Genomic DNA, 7,887 nt, shown 5'->3' with positions numbered 1-7,887 from the left:
CAGATACATAGACCCACGAACAGCTTGCACCCTCCGTGTGGAAAAGCTACAGGCACTCAACACTAGTCCAGTCCATGAGAGCAGCCATTGGGGCTCAAACCTGCAAAGCCACAGGTGCGCTTCCCTAGTAGGGATTTTCCATGAGACTCTGCCTCTGCAGCAGGCTACTACCCCTTCCTACTACCCACCACCCTCCCACCACCACCCTCCCACCACCGTACAGCCAGTCTACTCCCTCCCACCCTACCCACCCCTTTTTCCCTTCCACATCCACCCCCACCCATCCATGATTAAATCACTCCCTCCCACTCCCTGTCATAATCTAATCCCTCCAAACCCTTCCAATCTTTGTTTGCTACCCACTAATGAGCCTGCTTCTACTTTTTCAGAAATCTGTATAGCAGGTTGGCTATGTAGCAATAACAAAAATCCCATTTAAGGGGAAACATTCAAGAAGATTTCAGAAATTTGCATATAAAGAAGCCCTGTGCTAATAGCCAAAACAAAGGGAAAAAGGCCTTGAAGGCATTTCACAGCTCCTCTCTGCAGTTCTACTTTTCTGTATTATTGTAAATAAAAGAGGTGTAATTGACTCATGGTTCTGCAAGCTGTGAAGGAAGCATTGTGTCTTCTGTTTCTGGGAGGAATCAGGAAGCCTCCTCATTATATCAGAAAGCCAAGGGACAATGAGATATCTCCTAAAGCAGGAGCAGGAGGATGAGATCTGTTAAACAACCAGATCTCATGGGAACTCACTCATTATCAGGAGGATAGCATCAAGGTGATGGTTCTTTATCATTCGTGAAGTATCTACCTGCACCATTTTATGACTAAATCTTTTTCCACCTAGATCTTGCCTGTCACATTACAAAATATAATTCCACATGAGTTTTGGTAGGGACATAGACAAAAACCGTATTATTCTGTCCTTGACCCGATGAATCTCATGTCCTTCTCACATTGCAAAATACAAACATGCCTTGCCAGCAGTCTCCCAAAGTCTTAACTCATTTCAGGATTAACTCAAAGTTACAAAGTCCAAAGTCTCATCTGGGTCAAGGCTACAGTCTCTTTTGCCTATGAGTCTCTGAAATAAAAAGCAGGCATTGTGTAAGCTTTCCATATCCAAAAGGAAGACATTTTCCAGAAAGCTTCTTATTTCTCTCTGAGACCTCCTCAGCCTGGCCTTCACTGTCCATGTTTCTGTCAGGATTTTTGTCACAACCATTGAACCAGACTCTAAGATGGTCCAAAAGTTTTCTCATCTGTCTTCTTTTGAGCCCTCCAAACTCTTCCAACCTCCATCCATTACCTGGTTCCAAAGCTGCTTCCACATTTCCAGGTATCTGTATAGCAACGCTCCAGTCCTCATTTGCCATTTTCTGTATGATTTATTTTGAAAAAGAGGTTTAATTGGCTCATGGTTCTAAGCACAGTGCTTCTGCTTCTAGGCCTCAGAAATCTTTCAATAATCATGGAAGGCAAAGAAAGAATCAATTGTCTCACATGGCAAGGGGAAAACACGGAGAGTGGGGAGGTGATATAGAGATTTCAGTGACTACATCTCATGAGAAGTCACTCATTATTGTGAGGATGGTACAAGGGGATGGTGCTGAACCATTCATGAGAAATTTGCCTTCATAATTCAATCACCTTATACCAGGATCCACCTTCCACATTAGGAAATATAATTCAACATGAGATTCGGTGGGGACACATATTCAAATTGCATCATCAATCTTTGAATATAAAGACATCCACAGCAGGCTTTATCCAGCCAACTTCTTTGAGACTCTTTAAGAGTTTGAAGTCTAGAGCATATACACTAAAATATTCATACTTCAAAAAGCAATAAAGTGGTATTTTCATTTTTCCAAACGTTACAGCAGTAGTTTAGGCATTCATAGTATGATTTAGTTCACGATTGCTACTGTTTCTATTCTATCACCATATTAACTGTTTCCTATACAATTCTGTATTCAGCTGATTTCAGTTGAGCACAAAACCATCCTTGTACTAGCTCTTTGCTAGTGTTATTATTCTGCTGTAGAAAGTATCCTTGAACTGGAAACCGTCCACGATCGAGTATCGAGTCATTCAACACTATCAATTCCTGGGTGACTTTTTGAAAAAGTAGTATCTCTTGTTGCAAGAAATGCTGCATCTGTGAGTCCATGTCTCTCACTAGAATTGGATGGAAGTGGTGAATTTCAGCCAAAGTGGCCAAAGAAATCCTGTTCCTGTGATTCTGACGTCATCAGCCTCTGCACCTCTGTCTTCCCTTCTGCCACGTGTTGCCTGCTCTCCATGACTTTGGTAAGAGCTTCCTTGTGTATGTGGATGATGTCCAGGATGTTGGTCTGGTGTCCCTGAGACAGCACTAACAGGTCCATGGCTGGGTCCAGGTCCTTCCTGGACTGACTGGCAAAGAGCTCACTGACAGAGTGGAAGGCATCTATACTGAAGTGGATGGCCTGGTCCAGCTCCAAGGCCTGGCTGAGGCTGAAGGAGAACTGTCAGGCTTCTGATGCTCTTTCTCAAAGCCTGCCACCACTCATTGGCTGTGAAGTTGAGCTGAGTGCCCTGTTGTCCATCTTCTTGGTGAAGCACTTGAAGCCGTCAATCTTGCTCTCCCGCTCCTAAAAGTTGAGTGTCACACTGGGGGTGGGCTCAGGGCCAGGAAGAATCTGGCACTCACCATCTCATCCTTCTCAGCCTTCCTCTTGCCCTGTCTCCAGGCTATCTCTTCAGTGCTGGTGGGGCACATCAGGAAGTGACAAAAAATGTGGCACTGCACCTGCATCCAGAAGCTGGCTGTATGCTTCATCTACAAGATTGGGCCCTTTCTGCACTTGAACATAGATCCACTTCACCATAGATGCCTTCCACACTGTCAGTGAGCTCTTTGCCCATCAGCCCAGGCAGGATCTGGACGCAGTCATGGACCTGTTAGTGCTGTCTCAGGGACACCAGGCCAACATTCTGGACATCATCCACATACACAAGGAAGCTCTTACCAGAGTCCTACTCAAGATGGCCTGTGGTCTGCCTCTTGGCACCTGAGAAGCCCACAGTGCTGTAGAAGCCCCGATGCTTGGACTGGAGCCCCAAAGGTGGCACACACCCCAGTTCTGAGCCTGCTGCTCATTTCCTCTATGTGGCTCCATTTGCAGCACATTTGTTGCACTGAGGCCTGTGCATGCCAGGCAAAGCCAAGCTGGCTCAAAGAGCAACCAGCCACCTCTGCAAGGGTGTGCCAGGAGCCAGTGGACCAGCCACCAACGTCACTCCCTGCCAGTCAGGGTAAATCAGTTATTCTGCCCTGGAGGTGGAGCCCCAGTGCCATCTGCTTTTCCTCAGGCCTCCACTCCATCAGCTGTCAGGTGGTGGTCACTCAGACTGTGGGAAGCTGGCCATCCCTGTTTCCTTGAGTGGGTGAGGTTGGTGACTGCTCCACCTGCTCCTGGCACACCCTTGCAGAGGTGGCTGGTTGCTCTTTGAGCCAGCTTGGCCTTGCCTGGCATGCACAGGCCCCAGGTACTGAGAAGCTGCTCCGAGTAAGTTTGTCTTGGGCCAAATTCTAAGTCTGGCCAGGGCCACAGAAGGCCGAGTTCCCTGGGTGGTAATCCTGGCTGCTGCAGGGGGGCCCATTGTGCCCCTCCCCTCCCAGGGCTCAGGATGAGGTCCGACTGGGGCAGGATGCTTTAGGTATGGGACTTGTGCCCCAGGAGGGGACCTCTGTCACACACGTTGGGTGAGAATATGTATGGCATGCTGCTGGCTGCCAGGGCTGTTGGGATGCACGTTCACCCTTCCCTTCAGGGACCTCAAAGTGACCAGCTTCCCCTTTATGAATGACTTCCCAAGGCCCAGGAGCCATTTGGGGCTGCAGAGCAGCTGGCTGCATGCTGCCCTGGCTTCTTCCATGTTGTGCTGGTCACTACCTACCAAGGGGGGTCAGTTGCAGGCACAATGTAGGACGATTGTCTCTGGACCTGTGTCTTGGTTATCATGGAGCTAGACTGGGCCTGGTGACAGGGCCCTGATGGGGTTGCCCTCTGTGGTCACGGAGGTGATCAGAAAAGATGCAGAATGGAATTGCTGCGAGGATGAATGAGATGACTGTCAGCACATAACAGGCAGCTGGTGAGTGTTCAGCGATTACCCTCAGTAGCTGCCCAGAGGCCAAAACCACCCACCTGATAGTGACTTTTCCCAAGCCAGGAGGAAGAGAAAAGAGCAGGTCCCACTCACCTGAATCTGATCAGTGAGCTGTGTTGAGATGTGCCTCTCATCTAGAAAATGGTCCTTCACGCAGAGCTACTCACAGACACTGCTGTGTGTCTCTAACTGCTCCACAACACAGAGGCAATGGGGACTCAGCAACAGTGACATTGTGGGGTGACACAACCCACCACCATGGGAGTCTGCTTGGGTCAACAGGGCCCAGAGTCAGTGTCCTCTATCCCCTGAACTGACATGTGTGTATGCAATGTATTTGTGTATGCATGTGTGCCTGTGTGTGTGTGTGTGTATGTGTGTGTTTGTCTTGCTTCTCTGGACAGGCCTAGCTTCTCCACTCATGGGTGCACCCAAGTCCTCATCACTGTCACCTTAGAGCATTAGAGCCTCTATAGGTGCTCCCCAATCTCTGCCCACTCCACCCATGGTGGTCCTGGGGATGCAGACAGAGGAGGGGCACTGCATAATGCTGAGAGGGCTGGCACCCTCTCTAGGTGGAACACAGGTCATTTGTAAAGTTGTAGGTCTGCCAAGCAGTATTGGATTCAACACATCTTCTCACCTTCTCTTTCCAGCCACCCTCCAGGGTGCCCTGACTCACTTTCCCTGCAGATGGAGGCAAGGAGGCTCCACAGACAACCCCCCGCCTGAGGTCACATAGTGGCCAGCAGGCTAGGTACTGACCAACTGCCCCTGACCAGGTTCCCAGTGATGAGTGATGAGGCCCCTAATGACCACTCCTCCATTGACCAGGTCCCACTGATCAAGTCCCCACTGACCATGTCTTCCTAACCAGGCCCACACTTAATAGGCCTCATGGGCCAGACCCCACTGACCAATTTTCCACTGACCTGGTCCCCATTGACAAGACCGGGTTCCCACTGACAAGACCACAATTTACCAGGTTGCTGCCCACCCGACCCCCCACTGAACAATTCTCCATGAACGAGTACCCAGCTGACCGAGCCCTCTCTGACCAGGCCCTCACTGACCAGGCTCCAAGCCACTAAGGCCCCACACTGACCAGGCCCGTGATATATTGTGTATGCCCCACCAACCAGTTTTTCATTGTTTATGTTCCAACAGATCAGACCCCACTAAAAAAGCCACCACTGACTAGGTCCCCCCACTGACTAGGCTTCCAATGACTAGGTCACCAGGTCCCCACTGATGAGGCCTTTACTGAGGAGGCCGCCACTAACCAGGCCCCTGCTGATCAGGTCCCAAATGACTAGGTCCTGATGACCAGGTCATTTCTGACCATGGTACACTGACCAGGCCCCGGAGCAACGGGGTTCAAAGTCTCATTACAATGTCCCCCTCAGCTCATAGACCCTCCCTCCCTGCATGTGTGCCCAGAGGTCAGGCCCTGGGGTTTTTTTTGGGACATGGCCTTTCCTCCAAGATACAGGGAGAGACAGTTGGTCTCAGGCTCCAGGTTCCCAGCTCCACACTCACCCCAAAGGCCCTCTGGGCCCGTCTCAAAGGAGAAAGTGAGGTGGCCTGACACTGCCTGGACACACCATCTACCCTATTCCTGAGTGTCAGAGTGTGAAGAAGGGAGGGACATTTGGCAGATAAGGCACGCTGTGCTGTTGGGTCTCTCAGGGCCCTTCCCACAGAGCCCCGATCTAAAGACACAACACAGAGGCTACAGGAAGACTAATCCAGAACCTCTGAGACAGCCAGGGTCCACATGAGGACTCTCCCCAGACAGCCAGAAGGCCCTTTGCTAGTTTCTTGGTACCTCAGTGGATGTGGCAGTGGTTCTTCTGTTGGGGACCAGTGAGTACACACTGGGGAGGGCTCACCTGTGCTTCCTCAGTGGCTCCACCTCTGCTTCTAAAAAGAATTACTCATTCCAGAGCTGGAGCAGAGAAAATACAAGCTGAGCTTAGAACATCTTCTGCCAGAAATTAAAAAAGTGCCGACAGAGTAATGGAGACAAATCAAAGAGACATAAAGTCAGCTTGGAATGTCTACTACTGGCCTAATCTTGGGGAATTGGAGCATCAGAATCATGAGCTTTCCTTCTCCCTTATTTATTGGTTTTATTTCTCCATGTAGAACAAAGAAGAGAATAAGAAAATAATCATCTGGTAACCATCATAGTAATAATTGTTCAAACACAAGTCATCCATGAAATGCTAAATCTAGTGGGTTCTGAGGAGTAACCAGATATTTACAGAGCCTCAAAGTATCTCCATACAAAATACAGTTGAACTACAGAAAGAAAATTGTAACATTAGCACGGACAAACCTGGCAGGTACTCCTTAACTCTCCTAAGTAATAAAAACTGTAAAATGCAAATAAGCCTTCGATGACCTTTACTAACTTTTACTAAAGTATCAATGATGACTTAGTTGTTTAAACAGCTGACATTTGGGCAATTTGAGTATGTCAAACTCAATAATACTGGTTTTCATTTGCAAGATCCACTTAAAACTTAAGGAGGCCAAAAAACATCATTTAAAATACCCTATAAATTATAATCATACATATGATACAAAAATATCCTACTTCAGTAAATATTGGAATGTTATATATTTTATGAGAAACAATTAAAATGTGTAAATAGCCCAGTAATAAAATTTTATAATCTTTTAAATCATCATACAATTTTTCCTTAAGACTTTATGGTTAAATATTCTCTTCATTAGATGTGGCTTACCCGTGGATTCTAGAGAAGAAAGTAGATGGGAGCAAGTGTCCAATACAGCAACAGCTGGAAAGAAAAATAAAGAATTTTGTTCTTTACCTAAAACGCTTCAGTTAACTAAATGTGAGTTTAAAAACTAAAGACTTGAGAACTTTATCAGAGTTAATAAGAATGAGAAATATGTATGTACATTTACAATACAAAATTACTATTTAATAATTTACACATGGCATTAATTCTAATTGTGTTTAAATATCAGAGCTTTTTCAGTCTTCATTCATGTAATCAACAGCCACATGCTAAGGTACTAGAACCAGCACTGGAATTACAAGATGAAGATGGCATGGTCCACCTCTCAACAGTCATAAGCTATAACCTAAAAAACAGACAGGCAGGCAATGTCCATATAGAGTCATAGATACCATGACAGGTATATAGCAGGGCACTACTGGAACACAGAGAAGGGACATCTACCCACTTTTATGTCAATATCATGGGCTTTCTGGTGGAGGAGATAACATAGGTTGATACCTGAAGGACAAGGAAAAGCTTCCCAGATAGAGGGAAGAGGCAAAGGCAAAGAGCCTGAGGTGAGGAAGAGCCCTGCAGAGTTCCACTCCATCCAGTTTGGTGCTAGAGCAAAGGGCAGAGTGCAGTAAGTGGTGAGAAACAAGGCTGAGTAACTTGACAAGAATTACATTGACATGGGTGTTTTTATTTCATGGTGAAAAATTTGGAACTTTTCCTGAGAACAAGTGTAAGCCAATGACACAGTAAATTAGAGGAGATTTAAAATGTCACCTGTCAAGTGACTGCTTATGAAGGGTTATTGCTCAGCTAAGTATTTCTGAATGAGTCTTAGGTCTGTTGGCCTTCAATCTCTACTGAAACCCTGAGAACTTGATGATACATTTGTTTTCTGAGAATCGTTTCAGTGTGCTGGCTGACAGTTCCATGAGGATGGCAAAACTTAAGAAAGTGTAGA

General features: G+C 46.9%; 1 pseudogene; it reads right to left on the bottom strand.

The window, feature by feature from the left end:
* Positions 1-2,210: 2,210 nt before the first annotated feature.
* The window catches only part of LOC134808418 (ankyrin repeat domain-containing protein 18B-like), a 28,464-nt pseudogene continuing 22,787 nt past the window's right edge, over positions 2,211-7,887 (bottom strand).

The sequence above is a fragment of the Pan troglodytes genome, chromosome 15, assembly GCF_028858775.2.
Source record: "Pan troglodytes isolate AG18354 chromosome 15, NHGRI_mPanTro3-v2.0_pri, whole genome shotgun sequence".
In the NCBI taxonomy this organism is placed as follows: domain Eukaryota; kingdom Metazoa; phylum Chordata; class Mammalia; order Primates; family Hominidae; genus Pan; species Pan troglodytes.
Note: the sequence above shows the minus strand (reverse complement) of the source record. Positions and strands in the feature narration are given on the sequence as shown.